Source organism: Mustela lutreola, chromosome 14 (genome assembly GCF_030435805.1).
Source record: "Mustela lutreola isolate mMusLut2 chromosome 14, mMusLut2.pri, whole genome shotgun sequence".
Classification (NCBI taxonomy): Eukaryota; Metazoa; Chordata; class Mammalia; order Carnivora; family Mustelidae; genus Mustela; species Mustela lutreola.
Genome location: NC_081303.1, coordinates 61,801,483 through 61,819,727, shown reverse-complemented (window position 1 = coordinate 61,819,727; position 18,245 = coordinate 61,801,483). Strand labels below are relative to the sequence as shown.

Below are 18,245 nucleotides of genomic sequence, written 5' to 3'. Positions count from 1 at the left end.
TGCCAAAAATGACGAAGCTAAAGCTAATCATATGGAAACATCAGCTAGAGCCATATTGCAGGACATTCTATGAAATTAGTGTTCCATACTTTCCAAAAATGTCAAGGTCAAGACACAGAAAGGCAAAAATTCAGATTAGACTATAGATATATGACAACTAATTGCGATGCATGATCCTCCATGGGATTCTGGACCAGGGAAAGGGAGAAAGCATAGCTGTTTACAACATTATTGACCCAACTGATAAAATTTGAGCATGGACTATGGACTAGATAATAGCATTATATCAATGTTAAATTTCCCGAGTCTGATTTTTGTATTTTAAGTATATAAGAGAATGTTCCTGTTTTTAGGAAATATACACTAAAGTATTTATGGGCAAAAGAAGGCAATCATTCCAAAATTCAAATAATAAAAGGAAAAATTACCTGTGTGTGTGTGCGTGTGTATGCATAGAGAGAGAGAGAGAGAGAAGGATAATGTAAATGGGGCAAAAGGGTAATGGGTGAATCTGGGCCAAAGGGGAACATGGAAGTTCCTCTTATTATTTGGGCAACTTTTCTGTAAGTTGAAAATTAAATCACAATTTACAATTTGGGAAATATGTGCTTGTCACTCGGTGCTCACTTTTATCAGCTCCCTCGGGCACATTTAGTTGCATTAAGGTAGCAATTTTCCTTAGCTCCTAATGCCTCTCTGTCGCTTGGAGTCCATTCAACATCATAAAGGGGCAATCATAAAGGTATGCACAGAGGCTGAAAGTGCAGAGGAGAGGCTCCCCAATCCGGTGGTGGGTAATACATTGCTTCCCAGGATCTGTGATCCTTGAACTAAGTCTTAGAGGATGAGGAGGAGTTAGCCCGTCAATGGATGGTGTTGTGGGCAGCAGCAGTGTTCACAAAGGTGAGAAGATTTTCTATCTCTTCTTGACCCTAAGTTCCATTCTCTGTCCTCCCTTCTCTGTGTCTGGGAGGTTGATGTCTACAGACTGTATCACTTGGACTCCCTTGCTCTCTGTCTTCGGCTAGTTTCACTAATGGAAGACACTAGAAGGAGATTCCAGGGCGGGCAGGGAGGGAGGTTAGGGCATTAACGTCATTAACCCCATGTTGATTCAGTACTGTCTGTAGAGAGCTCCTGCTGCAAATAACCTGACCCCCTTCCTAGTTCTGGCATTCTCCAGGCCTTCCTATCTCCTCTCTTCCTCTTGCCTCTTCAGTCAGGCTATAGTAATGGCTTCCTGCTCTTGCCATTTTCTGGGTGACTCCCTGGCTTCATGAGTTCCCCTCATTGCCCACTTTTCTGAAAATAGATCCTCATTAAGATACTTTGAGGTCCATTCTCTTAACTGCACCATGTGTTTCCTGCTGGAATCCTGCTTAAACCACAAGGTGCAGCTGAAGCAGAAGCAAGTGAGGGGATGATGGACAAGGAGACACACCAGGAGCAGGCGCTAGCCCGGAAGAGGAGACTCACCCTGAGCAGGGGCTAGCCCAGAAGAGGAGACTCAGTCACCCAGTGCCGGGGCTAGACCGGAAAAGGAGACTCAGTCACCCGGTGCAGGGGCTAGACCGGAAAAGGAGACTCACCCGGAGCAGGAGCTAGACCGGAAGAGGCCGGCTTTGGCTTCTATGCGGTTCCTCCAACAACGCAGGCATTACAGAGGAGTTAGTGCCGCTTGGAGGAGAGACCTCTGCAGTTACATAGACCTCGGCTGTGTGATCTTGGTAAGTGACTTAATCTGCCCAAGTGTGTCCTCATCTACGAAAAGAGATTAACCTCACAGGGTTAATGTGAGGAATGGATGGGGATAAGCCAGTTCACCAGAAAGCCCAATTCCGGGACCATGGCTCTTAGGAGGCTTCTCTAACTGTATCATTCCCTAGTGACCTCTCCCTTCTCTGAATGTCGTTGTGTGTACAGCCATAATGGATAGTTGGTAGCTCAACATTTGTAATGATTTCATGTTTCTGTATGTATATTTGTTTGCTGTGATTCTCCAACTAGATTTTAAACGGTTTCAAGGAAGGTGTCATATTTTATATGTCTCCTACTTCCCCTGTGTTCGGCACAGTGAAGTTAATATACCACTTGGCTGATGAGTGGAGAGAAATGATTTTGAGTGTCATAGTAGTTAAGGGCACGTTCCTAATTCTCTTCCATTGTTCCTGACCTCTTTACCCCTGCTTTAATATTATAAAAGTAAAACAAGCGAAAATTTTTTTCCTTCCTTCCTTCTAGCATACTTTTTAACACCTCCTATACGTAAATAGCTAAGGATATTTTGGATCTATTTCATTAACCATAATAATTGAGGAAAGGGGAAATTTGAATGGATATACATTTCCAAAATTAAGCTATATTTATGTTCCCAAAACAGCATGATGGAAATGATCAAGAGATGGTATTCAGAAGTGAATATAGCAGGGTCCCCTCTGTAACTGTGTGAAACTGCTATTTCCTTTGCTAAAGTTGTTTTTGATAATTGTTTGTTTTTGTTTTTTATTTCCTCCATCCTCTGTAGTACTAGGTCTTTCCATTTAACAAATCTTTCCTTGAAGATAAATGAGAAGCCCAAAATAAGTAGAACTAGGACTAGCGTTACCATAGCTTTTATTTGATAATTTTCTCACATTGTCTCATTAACACTCAGGGTACCTGCGAGGTCACTAAATATGATGATTATCACTTTTGGCCAAATTAAAGTACCAGAGAACAGAGAGGTTAACTGAATTCCCTGCTCCCTACCCACAAACTTATTGTCAAAGCTTGTCAATGTGGCTCATTCTAAGATTCAGCCGGATTTTCGTGGCTTCTTCTCAATGCTCCTCTAAATGCCTTCTCTGATAACAAGGAGAAATAAGAAGAGATCCTAAACCAGAGAAAACTAGACTTGTTGTTTTTGTAGGTCTGGAGGATGTCCCATGGGAATAAATACAGCAATGTCTTAAAGCCAGAAATAAAGATTTATGTAGTAGGATTTACAAAATCATGTAAATTTTGTTAAAAATATTACATAAAGCAAAATTCCCTTAGGAACCAGCTGATGGCCCCTTTGATAAGCAGGGATATTAACTGACTGATTTGCATGGTACTTGTCTTAGTTCGGGGCACCCCAAGCAGACCCTGAGATGAGGTCGAGGGCAAAGGCGGTTTATTTGGAAGGTGATCCTGGGAAACACGTGTGAGTGAGAGAAGGCAGACATGTCAAGAGAGGGTCAATTAAACGGCAAGTTGCCTCCGCGGACAACTGATGTTCAGACTCAGTGGGACCCACTGAGAAGCCTCGAGGTCTCACATGAGCAGCAGGAGAGGGGAGCGGTTGGGGTGTGTGCCCGTGGACTCCCCTCCCTCATTGGCTTAGAGGTGCCCCTGGGGGTGGCAAGCTCCAGGGGGCTAGAGCAAGCCTTGAGCAGAGGAGAGAGATGCAGGTCAGGTGAGGAAACAGCTGCACACCGGGTCTCGCATCTGCGGGTAGACTCAGGTGGGACCAGGCCAGGTAGAGCCAGGCTTTGACTTTGTGGGCTGCACTTTCCTTGTCAGAAAGATATGGGCCAAAGGGTAAACATCCAAGGGGAAAACACTGGATAGCTGAATAACAGGACACTATTAGGACCGTTCCTTCTCTCTGTGTGGCTCTGGCTAGGAGACCCAGGAAAGATGGTATGACTGTTCTGGTGCTGATTAGAGCTGGGAAAAAGAATGCAGGAGGATAAGGAAAGGGGCTAAGAAAGCAGCATTTTCTTTACGTTTTTCAGACTCATGATTCCTACAGTTATGGAGTTATAACAGGTGTGCTGACCAGCCTGTTCTGAGAAGCTTGAAGTTGTGTTCTGGTGTGAGGGTGTCAGAGTGGAGAAAAAAGTTGACTGATTCTCAAAGATGATCACTTTTAGAGATAGACACAAAGGGACCCGAGAGGTCAGGAATTCAGTTCAGTGAGCATTTACCGAATGTAGTTCACTAAGCATTAAGCCACTTCCCTGTTTCCTGGTGTGGCGGAGGGAATGTCTGTTCACATTTTAAATAGTGCTTTTGAGCTTCGATGTGCATAATATTCAACTGGAGAGCTTGCTAAATGTGGGTTCATGGAACTTGGAATCTGCATTTTAACAAAAGTCTACAGCATCCTCTGTTTCCTATTTCCTCTGGTACCGGGGATGGGGCCCACTTGATGTCTTATGTTGCTTTGCTGAATTTTGACTTTACTGAATTTTGATTTCCTCTGAGTCAAAAGGGTATTTGCATATGGGTTATAGTTGTGAAAATTTGCACGTGTTTGCTATGAAGGTCTCAAGATGAGGATGGCTGTTTAAATATCCGGACGTTGAGAAGCAAACTCTGGAGGAGGCTGGATGTGGGTTTGTGTTCGCAGGCATGTGTGCAGTGATGAGACAATAATTGGGGAACCAGTGATATTAGCAGCTACTTTTATAGGAGACCAGCCTCAAATAAAATCAAGCATTTGCTTTTTGCAAATACTGACATAAAGATACCTGGGATCTTTTTTTTTTTTTTTTTTTTTTTTTATCTTTAAAGGAAGGTTGCCATTACTATAAGGTCAAGTTTTGTTGGACTTTCCAAGGGTATTAACTTTTGTCTTTCCCATGGTTTATACGCAGTATTTATAGTGTTTATAGCTGCTAGTGTCTTGTAGCTGATTCCCGCCCACCCCCATCCTTACCTATATTCTGAAACTCTGCTCAATAAATTTAAGGGCATTCAGTTTTGTGATGTGTCCATTCCACCAATAGGGTGCTAAAGTTGATTCTGTGCCCCAGATGTCCTTCACGACATACTAGTGAGACTATTAAAGGTTGGGACAAAAATAGTCAATGCCAAGAGAGGGCAGATTACATTCAATAATGTGGGGCCCAAGTAGCTTCAGTTCACAGGATAGGCTCATGAGTGACATGTGACCAGAGGCTGCCCTGTCGTCATTAGCCAGCCAAGTCTTTGTCCCGGGAAGATAAGGAATAGTGTTAGTCATGGATTGGAACAGGTCTGTTGGTTTTTGCTTCCACCTTGCATTTTAGAAGCAATTATATATCAAGGTTGTCCATAGATTTACCCCAAATGTGTTGTATTTCCCTCAAAGAAACTTACCTGGAGAAAAGGCCATAGTATAGTTTATGTACACACCCTAAGAAAAGTTCCATCCAGCTTGTAATGTCCTTTAGCTGAGTGCTCATGTTCAAGTACTTTCTGGAGCAAAAGTACTGTTTCAAGAGCTCCAAAAAGATATGTTCTCCTTGACCCCTGAGGATGCTAAATGTCCCCATTGCTCAGATGGCCGCTTGGCTCCTACGGTAGCATCGCTAATGCCCACGGGCGGTCTCTTCAGTAGAAAGCATTAAGGAAGCTCTGCTGCTCTTAGTGGAGACTTCAGTTACTAATCTTTCTGCCTCCTGTATTAAAAACTCACAGGGGTTATCTGAGAGGGGTCAGATCCAATAGGGAGTGATCTAGAAAGGGAGGGAATAGGATAAAATAGTCATGGTTGTCATATTAGTCTGTTCAGGTTGCCACTGGGGAATACCACAAACTGGGTTGCTTCACAGAAATGTGTTTTTCCTACAGTTCTGTAGGCCAGAAGTTCAAGATGAGGGTATTTCCAGTGTTAGTGTCTGGGGAGAGCTTGCTTCCTGGCATGTAGATGGCTACCTTCTCACCACTGTGTCTTTACATGGCCTCCTCGCTCTGTGCACATGGAGACAGAGACAGACAGACACAGAGAGAGAGAGAGAGAGACAGACAGATCTGATGTCTCTTCCTCTTTTTGTAAGGACACTAATCCTACAGAATTAGGACCCACCCTTATGACCTCATTTACCCTCGGTCACCTGCACAAATACATGGATGCTGGATAGCTTAATATATCCAGCTATAACGCGTATATCTACCTATAGATAAATACAGCTATCGAGTATGTACTTATATCCTGAAACTTCAAGTTACGTCTCCCATCATCTACCAAATGAGATACAAAAGTGTCAATCCATATTTGAAGGCTTCTCATCTTTGAATTACCCAACTATCGTCATTTTGGGGGATTTACTCGAGCCCAACTTCTGGTTTGTTATTTGCGTTCATTTGTTTTCCACTTGGTAGGCTTTGTCCCTTTGTGAATGACTGAAACGTGTCTCCTTCCATCTTCCCATTAAGTCCTGTCCTCAATTTCTTCCCTAAAGTCTAATTAAAAGGTACTTTTTGCGAGAGGAAGGAAATGGAAGGGAGGTAAATACGGAGGTGGTGGCCTCCTTCCCCCGGAAATGTCTCCTCCAATTCAGCATCTTGTGAGCACTGTTAATTTGCATTAGTCGGATTTTTCCTTTTGGGGTGTTCTTAAAACATTCATTTGTACTTCCTCAAAGCACAGAGACTAAGGCTAAAACTAGAAGACACAAAACAACTCATTGAATAGGAATGAAGCTAGTCAACCTTTTACTTAACTGTACCAACTGCTGACAGAATGACCTCTTACACCACTTCCTTTGGATCTGCCTACAACACAGAGAGCCGCTACCATCTGTATTCATGAGGTACGCACGAAGAATGTTGACACAGGCTGTGTCTGTGTCAGAGAAGACTCTCTGGTAGATGGGCACCTGGGTGGCTCAGTTGGTTAAGCATCTGAATCTTGATTTCAGCTCAGGTCATGATCTCAGGGTCATGAGATCAAGCCCTGCATTGGGCTTCATGCTCGGTGCAGAGTCTCTCTCCGCTCCCCCTGCCCTTCCCCCTGCTCACACACTCGCTCTCTCTCTTTCTAAAAAAAACTTAAAAAAAAAAAAATAAAAACACTAATGGGTTGAAAAGTAAAATTTTATTTTATTTAGATTTTTATTTACTTGACAGAGAAAGAGAGTGAAAGAGAAAGAGAGAGCAAGCAAGAGCACAAGCAGAAGCAGCAGCAGGCAGGAGAGGGAGAAGCAGGCTCCCCACAAAGCAAGGAGGCCAACGTGGGACTTGATCCCAGGACTCTGGGATCATGCCCTCAGCCAAAGGCAGATGTTTAAGGCTTATGAGCACTGTTTGTATCTCATTTGATAGATGATGGGAGAGGTAACTCGAATGTTCAGGCTGCCACCCAGGCACCCTGAAAAGTAAAATTTTAGATCTCTAAAATTACCTACAAAATGCCAAGCAACTGAATTTACTTAAAAAAACAAAAACAAAAAACAAACAGACCCGAAACAAGTCATGTTTTGAATTTGCAGGCTTACTGATACAAAATGACCATTTTAACTGTTTTAACTGTGGGGAGGAAGTAGAGAAAGAATTGTGGGGTTTTTTGTTTTGTTTTGTTTTGTTTTGTTTTATTTTTTCATTAACATGAAAAACATATACTCTATTATTAGCCCCAGGGGTATAGATCTGTGAAGAATTGTTTTTAATCTCAGAATATTTGCAATGTATAAGTATATATGTGTATTTATTTCCACATGAATAAATATAGATATTCACAATTCACATTCATTCCATACATGTGAGATTTTTATATTGGTCTTGTGAAATAAAAGAATTTCTTCAGTATAGAATATAATAAGTGTATCTCAGATAAAATTATTACCAAGAGTTTACTCACACCAATATATACATACAGAGTAAAGTCTCTTACATGAACCCACTCACAATAAGCAAAAAAACCCCAAAACAACAACAAAAATAATATAGTACACATTTTCAGGATTTACTTACAGCAAAACTTTATATTAGGACCTATTCCCATTGCAGCTTCTTTTTTGCAATCAACCAAGGACTAGCTGGTCTTTTGAATCCCCAAAACTGTGTACCCTGATGGGTGTGTGGGTTGGGTCAGGGTGATTTACTATGCTCCGAAGCAGCAAGCCAAACAGAGCAGCAGATATACAAGCTCTTTTCACTGTGTGGAAAACAAAAGGAACAAAGTCACATTCAGTGCCTCCCGCCACCAATTGCCTGGGGCCAGCTCCAAGAAGGAACAACAAGGTCTCCCTGCGTTAAGGATGTTTCTGTTGCAACCATTCGAAACAACGTTTTATTTGCTTGTGCTCTGGGAAATACTTGTCAAGCGAGTTGCTCCACAGAGAAAGATTGTATGGTCAAGCCACTTCGGGAAATACTGACTCCTTGTCTCCTTCTAGGACATTCTTAAAGCACCTTAGCCTGTTACTGGCACTGCATAGCCTCCAAGTAAAGCAACCTCTTGAACTTTGTTTAAAACAGTATTTTCTCAACACAGGTAAGTATTACAATCTTTTCCCCTCAACCTTCCTTTAGGAAGTGTTGGTTTACAGAATTTTAGTTTGGTCTTGAACTAAGCAAGTTGATCTAAGTGTTCCATGATAGAAAAATATCCAGGGGACTTTCCTTTTTGTGGTTAATTAATATAATGGAAGCCACAAAGCTGTTCAAAAATTCTAAGAGAAAGCAATTATGACAAAGAGCCCATCCGATTCCTCAAAAGAATAAAGGCAGTAAATGACACGGTAGCAGCTCTGGAGGCTGCTTTATTTCTCCCCACTGCGCTCAAGCTGGATTTTCAGCTAATTCAAACCCTGTGCAGCCCCCGCTGACCCAGTGGGATCACCACAGACTATTTCATAAGAATTTACTAGAGTGAAGCAGTGAAGAGTCTCCACTGTATACATTTACACACCGAGAACCTCCACGGAAGGGCCACGCATGCTGTAGTATATCTAAGTAATGACCCTTTGGACACTCTTATTTTGTGTCTTTTGGGCTGTGCTTACTGCCAGTACATCTTAGAGATGATATTTTCCTGTGAAAATGTGTGTGCACGCGTGTGTGTGTGCATCTCTGAGAGCGATGCCATTTGAGGAATGGTAGAAGAGTGAAGGCATCCCACCAGTGGTTTTTTCCAAACCCGTATTTTATCGGTGCTTTGTGGTACCAAGAAATGATGGGATGAGTACGTATTTGTCCCGTCCTTTGCTTTCTTCTAAGTAGTACATTTTCTTGGCTTTACTGTCATCTTGAGCCTTATTTTGGAGGGCAGAAGAATGCTTAGGTCATGTTTAGTTTTTATAGTCTCATTTAGTGGAAATGGATCCTTGGGGCCCAGTCTATGCCCATTGCCTAAATTTAAAGTTCCTTTTTCTTGCAGGTGGCTTAATTTATATTTGTTGATGGCACAATGAATGCAAATAACCACACGGGTGACCTTTAGGAGGCTGGAAGAGCCAAACCAAGTGATGTGGGTGACTCGAATTCAGAAAGGGATTTTGATATATTTTTGGCTTTTCTAGAAATACTATTTTCTTGAGGAAGGAAAATGTTTAATCACCCAGTAGGTATTTTGGAAAAAGATACAGAGAACTAATCTGTGGCTAGTGATCAGGTATTTTAATGCCCTACCACTAGATGAGTGATCCATGGCACAAGGAGACCTGAGCAGAATTATGGAAGCACTAGAATGGGTTCTCTGCTCAGCCTCTGTTATTGCATCCTTGTATATCCTAGCAGGTCTACACCCCTGTGTAAAATGAGAACACAATTATGACTGCACCATGACCCAATATGATGTGATAGAAAAAGGAAATGAATTGTTTTTTTCATGATCTGAAAGTTCTTCTGTCCAAGAATCTGTACAAAATGATGCTTTGGCTGCAGCTAATAATGGAATCAGGTAGATGAAATACCAGATCTGTTACCACAGATTAGCACTCTGTGTGTTTCCAAAATACCTACTGGGTGATTAAATTAAATTAAATTAAATTAAATTAAATAAACCTACTGGGTGATAAATTAAATTTTCTTTCTCAAGAAAGAAGGTATTTGTAGAAATGCTAATAATGGAAGAAACCCCTTGTCTGGAAACTCTGATGCAGAAGCTACTTAATGCTAAAATTTTTGGTCCATTTGATGAGAGCTAGTTCTATAAGTCTGCGTGTTTGAAACTAATAAAACTTACTTCAAATATAAAGTCATCCTATTTATTTATTTATATGAAATATATTTATTTATTTATTTATTTGAGAAAGAGAGAGGGAGAGCGTGCACCCACAGAGGGAGAGTGAGAGAGAGAGGCAGACTCCCCACTTAGTGGAGAGCCTGATTCAGGGCTCGATTCCAGGACCCCGAGATCATGACCTGAGCTGAAGGCAGACACCAAACAGACTGAGTCACCCAGGTGCTCCTAAATACCACCAATTTAAAAATTGATTTTGAAATAGGAAGAAAATGACTTCTCTGCCCAATCTGAGGAAAAAGTGAAGATGACTGAAACTTTTCATTCGTGGTTTGTGGTGTCACAGTCTGTGAGACTCATAGCCTATTTGTGCCGCCTCTTTCCACGAAAAACGCTGGTCTCCCCCAACTCTCCACTAAGTCCTACTTCACTATTTGAGGATCATTTTGACTTGGAAGCAAGAGCTTTGCCCAACACCTTGGAATCCAGTATTGTCACTGGAGTTACTCAGTTCACTGGAGTTATGAAGACTGATTATATTCCTGCTTATATACTGCTCTAACCCATTTTCTGTCTCAGTAAACCACCTTGACTTCAATCACACAGAATGAGTGCTTTTGGCTTTTTGATAGTTTGGAGGTTAGCATCTAAGTCCATCCTAGTTGCCTAACTATGGGACTGGCTCATAAGCTTTTTCTGTACTCCCTAACATCAACCACCTAGGATGTGAGTCATCTCCTGATGGTAGTCTCCCCATACTCTGCTTCTTTTGCAAGGTGACTCAATTAATTTAACCTATCTCGCTGTATTCTGTGACCTAGCAGCTGTCTCATCTATAATGAAATTGAAATAAGAAATCTATAATATCTAAGTCTTCCTAGAGGATAAACTCTTTGTTAGAAAACTGCTCAAAAAATAGGAATTTTAGAACTTTTTTGACTTGTCAGGATCATATGTGTTTTTTGGAGAGGATTTTAGCATGGCTTCAATACTTATGGGAAGTAGGGGCATTTGAATTTTCGAAAGTTATTAAAGAATTTTGGAATTTTAACTAGTTTCCTCTGGTGACTCACTGGTTGAAAAAAAAAAGAAATAAAAAGAAAACTATTATTGAAGGAGAAAAAGAAAAATCTCATATGATGAAATCTGTAAGAAACAACTTCAAGACCTATGAGATCAGGAAGTATATGTTATGTTGGACAAAAAAAAAATGAACATTCAAAATTGATTGGGTTCTCTGTCCTTGTGGAATAAAGCAAAAAAAAAAAAAAAAAAGCACAAATTGCAAAGGAAGAAATATAACTATTTGCAGATAATATGATTGTCTATGAAAAAAAAAGGCCAAATAATCTATTAAAAACCTAGAACCAATAACTGAGACCAATAAAGTTGTAGGTTACAAAGTTAGTGTGCAAAATCAGTCATATTTCTGTATACAAACAATGAATAATTGGACGTTAAAACTGAAAATGATACCATTCAAAATAGCTTAAAAAAAAAAAAGAAATACTCAAGTATAAACCTAAAAACATAGAAGGGGTTGCTAAAATAAAAAGCACAGGAAGCTGGTAATAGAAATAAAAAATAAAAAACTAAATAAAGGAAAAGACCTCTCATGTTCATGGGTTTGAAGACTCAACATAGGAAAAAAATTAATTCCCCCCAAATTGATCTGTGGGTTTAATGTCATTCTTATCAAAATACCAGTAGGATTCTTTCTACATAGGGACAACTTACTTTTAAAATTATATGGAAAGAAAGAATTATAAGAATGAAAACTAGCAAAAGGAATTCTGAAAAATAAGAATAAAGTTAGAAGAATCATACCTCCTGATGATTAGAATTACAATACAGCTACAAAAGTCAAGCCAACTGGGGTATTGACAGGGTGATAGAGATTAATGGAAAAGATCAGGAACCCAGACACAGACCCACACAAATAGGGCCCGTTGATTTGGACAAAGATGCAAAGGCAGTGCAGTGGAGAAAACATACTCCTTTCAACACATGGCATTAGAACAACAGGACATGCATTGACAAACCAATGAGCCACAACTGAAACTCTGTAGTTTGTACAGAAACAAATTCAAAACACACTACAGATCTAACTACAAAATTATGAAACTTCTAGGACAAAATCTTGGTGCCCTGTGGTTGGGCAAAAGTTCTTGTTCATGACACCAAAAGCACACACAGAAATTGATAAATTGAGTTTTATCAACTTGTTCTGCTAAAGACACTATTAAGAGAATTTAAAGACAAGCTACAGACTTGAGGATAGAGTTGATTCCTACATTAAACCAAGGTAGGGGCATCTGGGTAGCCCAGTTGGTTAAACATCTGCCCTCAGCTCAGATCATGATCTTGGGGTCCTGGGATCAAGCCCACATTGGAACTTGGCAGGAAGTCTGCTTCTCCCTCTTCCTCCGCGCCTCCACTCCTCAGCCCCATGCTCGTTCTCTCTAAAATGAGTTAAAAAAAAAAAATCTTACCTATACATTAAACCAAGGTAAAGGAGACTACCAGCGGAGAAGAGAGTCAAAAAAAGTGTTACCAGAAAGAGGAAGCTTAGAGGAAGACTCCAGAGAGTTTCTTACTTAGAAAGTCAGGAAGGGACAGATAAAGGAAAAATGTTCATTATGTAACATTCACAGCATGTGTATTTTTTTTTTCAGGATATTGTTACTATGTAAAGTAATTATTTTTTCCCAAGGGAAATAAACAACCTCTGTGGTTCTTGCTCTATAAGTAGATTGAAATGGAAAGTCCAGACTGGTTATTCTAATACATAGTGAAGTGTGTATATATATATATATATATATATATATATATATATATATATATATATTTATGTGTGTGTGTGTGTGTGTGTGTGTATAGAGAAGTAGGAAGTATATAATATATAGCAAAGTAGGAAGAGCATCTGACTAGGAAATGGAAAATACAGGTTTGAGTATCAGCTTCTCCTAAGAAAGTATGCTGATCATCTCTGTTCTGCAGTCATATTTAAATGGGAATAATAGTCACTCTTTGCCTGTGTCACAGAATTTTTTATGAAGACCAAAGAGATAAAAATGTGAATTTTGAGAAGTATAAATCACTATATACGTAAGGTATTATTATCATATTTAATGGATGCAAATGAAGAGCTCCAAAGGAGTATTAATTCTATTTGAATACATTTCACTGTGAAAAGACAGGATTTGACTTTATGTGAACATTCAAGGTATTTGTGCTTTCAATTATGCTCTTCCAGTCTAGCCCAAAGGTAATAATTTTCTGATTCTTTTGCTTAACGTCTGTTTGTCCTCCTGTCCCTCATACTCTACCATCCTGCCCCCAAATCTCCTCTCCGAAAGTAGTTAAAACTGCAAAATAGGAGATAACACCTATAATAAAAAAAGACAATCTCTCTGCCTGAAACCCCTCCCCATCAAAAATATAATTATGTGTTATAGGATTATGCCCAGAGACTACAGAAATATTTGTATTCACATGCAAATATGAGCTGTAGGTAAGATTGGCTTTTACCACATGGAGGTCTGATTTATTTTTTTAAATCTTTTTTATTTAGAAATAATTACAGGCTCATCTACAGCCATACTACCCTGAACATGCCCGAGCTCGTCTGATCTCGGAAGCTAAGCGGGGTCGGGCCTGGTTAGTACTTGGATGGGAGAAATAATTACAGGCTCAAAAGAAGTTGCAAAGCAGCACAGAGAGGTCCCACATACCAATCACTTCGCTTCCAACCGATGTAAACATCTTATATTACCTGAGCACATTATGGGAACCAAGAAAGAGCCATGGGCACAATCAACCAGACTTCAAAAGGAAAGCCGAAGATCCAAGTTTCAGGGGTGGGCGGGGAATTAAAGAGAATTTTTAGAAAAAGAAAGATCAAGTGGAAGGAGTGGGGATGTGATTAGAAGAGACAAGACAAAGTTCACAGGCCACATGTGTCCAGGGTAGGTGGGTCAGGGTATTTGAGGAGGGGCCCAGGCAATGTGTCTCCTTTAGTTTCTCAGTGGTTTAAGATCATAGAAGAACCATTGTGAAGTTCGCCTTCAAGGTTTTGTTTTGGTTTGTTTAAGATTTTATTTATTTATTTGACAGACAGAGATCACAAGTAGGCAGAGAGGCAGGCAGAGAGAGAGAGAGGAGGAAGCAGGCTCCCTGCTGAGCCAAGAGCCCAATGCGGGGCTAGATCCCAGGACTCTGGGATCATGACCTGAGCCAAAGGCAGAGACTTTAACCCACTGAGCCACCCAGGCACCTCTACCCTTGAAGTTTTAATGAAAAGTGAAGAATAGAGAAGAATGGATAACATATATGCTGTATATGAGATTTCAGTTCAAACTGAACTGAATCATGTTGAGATTTTCTACCCATAGTTTGTCTGAGGCTCCCAGTGTCTGTGCAACCTGCACCGGGAGTGAACTTCGTCGATGGGAAGGATGGTATTACAGAGCCACAAGATGTTTGGGGAGAGGGAGAATCATCATATGAAGAGCTCAGCCTTGGAAGGAGAAGTTCCTAATCCTTTTGGCAAGTGGTGAAGTAAACATTTTCTGCTTGCCAGAGGCATTACTTCCTTATAACTTCAGTGAGAATTCTTAAAGCAGCCCAGATCAAATTCTGCTGCGGCAAATCCATCTCACCCAGAATGCTTGAAAAGCAAAAACCCTTTCAGTATTCTCAGATGAAATACGATTTCAGTTTCCCTTTTATTTATATTATTCTCTTTAGTCTGGACTGAATCATTTGTTCAATTAGGAAGTAATTTCAAAACTCCTCCGCTCTCCTTAGAATCCTTCCACACGAGCGTCACACAAAGAGTCAGAGAAAAGTCTAATTTTTATGTCTTTGAAGCAGTTTACCTGATCTTTACGTTTTGACCTTGTTGGTGTTTTCAGAAGCCATGTGTAGAATGGTGGAGTTAGTCAATAATATAATCCAATCATCGATAAGATACAAACTTCTTGTTTATTAATACATGATTAAAAATGTATATGATAAAAAGATATCGACTATAGCCCCGTGTGTGGATGACAAGAACAATTATGGTTCAGACTCCTAATCACTGTGTGAGCCGTGCACCCCCGCAAAAGTCAATAGTCTGTTTAAAAGTCACAACACATCCTCTTCTCTTCTTCTTCTTTTTTTTTTTTTTTAAGTCCAGCGGTGAGACCCGTGATTTCTTATATCTGCATTTACTCATATAACTTGAATTCACTGAAGAAACGTTTACGGTCCCCCCACCCTGGATGTGACCTCACGATATGCACTGGTGTTACAGGAAAAAAAAAAAAACAACCCTGGCTTTGGGGGGGAGGCGGTCCCCAATGGGTTTTATCTGAATCTCCAAACTTTGTTTCAGAAACTGAAACAAAGCATAGGACACCTTCCGTGACCAAGGAACCCATTGAGAAGGACTGATCATACCAGCCCCACAACTGCTTCTTTGGCCGAATTAACCCGCTGAGCTGCCCAGACAACTAAAGTCTTAGAGAGAATACAATTACGCTCTTACAAATATAGAGAGACACACATGTGTGTAATTTATATTCCAGTAAATCTGAAATAGTTCAGCTTCCTGATGCTTGTAGCCTAACAGGATGATTACTGTTTATATTAGATAGAAGGAAAAATCTATGTTTCCTCGAGATGAAAGGTGAGAGGAGAGGTCTTTTTTTTTTTTTTTTTTTTTTTAAATCCCAATCTGGAGACCATTCTTCCCAGGAGATTATAAACTCTGCCTTCCCAATATCCAGCCCCTGTACCCACTCAGCAGAACATAGGTAGGAGAGACAGATGGCAGAATTACAATACTTCGCAGACCAAAGTCGCTTGCCGGTATTAATGCTGGTGGCAGTCACTTAGCAGGGCCACAGAAGGAAAGCCATCCTCTTAAATGCTGATTTTGAACAGATCCTGGAAAGCAGCATAGTTGAGCAGCACAAGTGATAAAGGCCTTCCTTGAAGTGTGAACTTCGGAGAACTCACACTAAAATTTGAGAGCCTGGGCGTTCTTTGCAATTATTCCTAAAGGCCCTAGTGCAAGGAAATTATTTCAATCCATGACAGCTGCACCCACAAGAAAAAAAAGGACAAAGGAGGAAGAATATAAAGGCACTTCCTAAAAACAACCCTGGATAAGAGTTTCAGAGTCTGTTTAATAATTAGAAAACAAACATAGAAGTTAACATCCTCACTTTATGCCATTTGTAATTGCTTACAGTATCTTTTTGCTGATACTAATTTACTCCCCATCCACTTGAATGTAAATTCAAGCATTCTCAAATCATTCTTTTATGACCTTTACAATGTTCCTGCTTCAGTTTGAATGATGGCACACAGGAAGATAAAGGCATCCCTAGAAAAGGTCAACCAGTGGCCGGCCAAGAGATCTCTTGAGCTAGTCATTATAGCTCATAGAGAACTCACGGGGTCCAGAATATGTTCTTAGATTCAGAAACTCGATTTTGATGCTGTGTCAAGACTGTCCACTTCCAAGGGGTAGACTCACATCATTATAACTAATGAATGACTGACGTATACAACAAGACGGTGCTTTGAAGTATGTGTTTAGAATGAAACACACTAGTGTTTGAATCCTGGCTCTGCCGTATACTGTCTGACCTACACAAGTCCTCTCTCCCCCCAGCAAAGTGGAAATAATAACTTGCTTTAAAGACTTCTTAAAAAAAGATTATTTGGGAAATGTATGTATAATTGCCTGACATACAATAAGCGCTTAATAAATGGTGGGAATAGAAACGTGAATTTATGGTGGATAACATTGAGCAGAAAGTCCCCCTGCCCTCATACACGTGCAGCCTTCCCCACTATCAGATTGTGCCCAAGAGTGGTGCTTTTGATACCAATGACACATTGTTATCGCCCAAAGCCTATAGTTTACATTAGGGTTCATCTTGGTGTTGAACGTTCTATAATTTTAACAAATGGATAATGACATATATCCTTGATTGTAGTATCATCCAGAATACTTTCCCTGTGCTAAAAATCCTCTGCTCTCCGCCTATTCATCCCTCCCTCTCCCCTAATCTTTGGCAACCACTGACCTTTTTAGTGCCCCCATGGTTTTGCCTTTTCCAGAATGTCACATAGTTGGAATTATGCAATACATAGCCTTTTCAAAATGGCTTCTTTTACCTAGTAATATGCATTTACATTTCATCCATGCCTTTTCCTAACTTGATCATTTCTTTTTAACCTTGAATAATATTCCATTGTCTGAATATACCTCAGTTTATTTCTCTATTACCTTACTGAATGACCTATTGGTTGATTCCAAATTTTAGAAATTAAGAATAAAGCTGTTAGGGACGCCTGGGTGGCTCAGTTGGTTAAGCAGCTGCCTTCAGCTCAGGTCATGATCCCAGCGTCCTGGGATCAAGTCCCACATCGGGCTCCTTGCTCGGCAGGGAGCCTGCTTCTCCCTCTGCCTCTACCTGCCATTCTGTCTGCCTGTGCTCACTCTCTCCCCCTCTCTCTCTCTGATAAATAAATAAAAAATCTTAAAAAAAAAAAAAAAAAGAATAAAGCTGTTATAAACATCTAAGTGCAAGGTATTACTGTGGACATAGTTTTCCATTCATAAATACCAAAGAATGCAACTGCTGATTGTAAGGTAAAAATATGTTTAGTTTTGTAAGAAATTGTCAGATTGTCTTCTAAAGTGGCTGTACCATTTTGCATTCCTACCAGCATTGAATGTTTTTTTTTTTTTTTTTTGTTCTACGTTCTCACCAATATTTGTTGTTGTCAGTGTTTGGATTTTGGTCATTCTAGTAATTGTGTAGTGTTATTTCATTATAGTTCTAATTTGCCATTCTTTGATGAGATACGATATTAAACATCTTTTCATGAGTTTGCTTGCCATCTGTATTTCTCCTTTGTGAATTGTCTGTTCACATCTTTTATCCATTTTTTAATTGGGTTGTTACTCTTACTATTACTGTGTTTCAAGTGTTCTTTGTATATTTTGGTAACAGTCCTTTGTAAAATTTGTGGTTCTCATTCTCTTGAGACTGTCTTTCACAGAGTAGATGTTTTAAAATTTTAATGAGGTCTGAACTTATCAGTTGCTTCTTTCATAGATACTGCCTTTGGTGTTGTATGTAAAAAGTCAGCACCATACCCAAGATCATTTAGGTTTCTTCCTATATTAGCTAATGGGAATTTTTAGTTTTGTGTTCTGTATTTAGGTCTTTGATACAATTTGAGTTAATTTTTGTTAACAGTGTAAAGTTTATGTTTAGATTCATTTTTGCATATGGATGTCTAGTTGTTTTAGCACCATTGGTTG

The 18,245-nt window shown here is 40.0% G+C and overlaps 1 long non-coding RNA gene across 1 annotated transcript in view; it reads left to right on the top strand.

Moving 5' to 3' along the window:
• The first annotated feature begins 774 nt into the window (after window positions 1-774).
• Window positions 775-18,245, top strand: part of LOC131814310 (uncharacterized) — a 26,922-nt gene continuing 9,451 nt past the window's right edge. The window contains exons 1-3 of the long non-coding RNA XR_009347264.1: window positions 775-903; window positions 1,392-1,727; window positions 8,127-8,224. This is a non-coding gene — a long non-coding RNA (uncharacterized LOC131814310). The remainder of the gene's footprint in view (window positions 904-1,391; window positions 1,728-8,126; window positions 8,225-18,245) is intronic.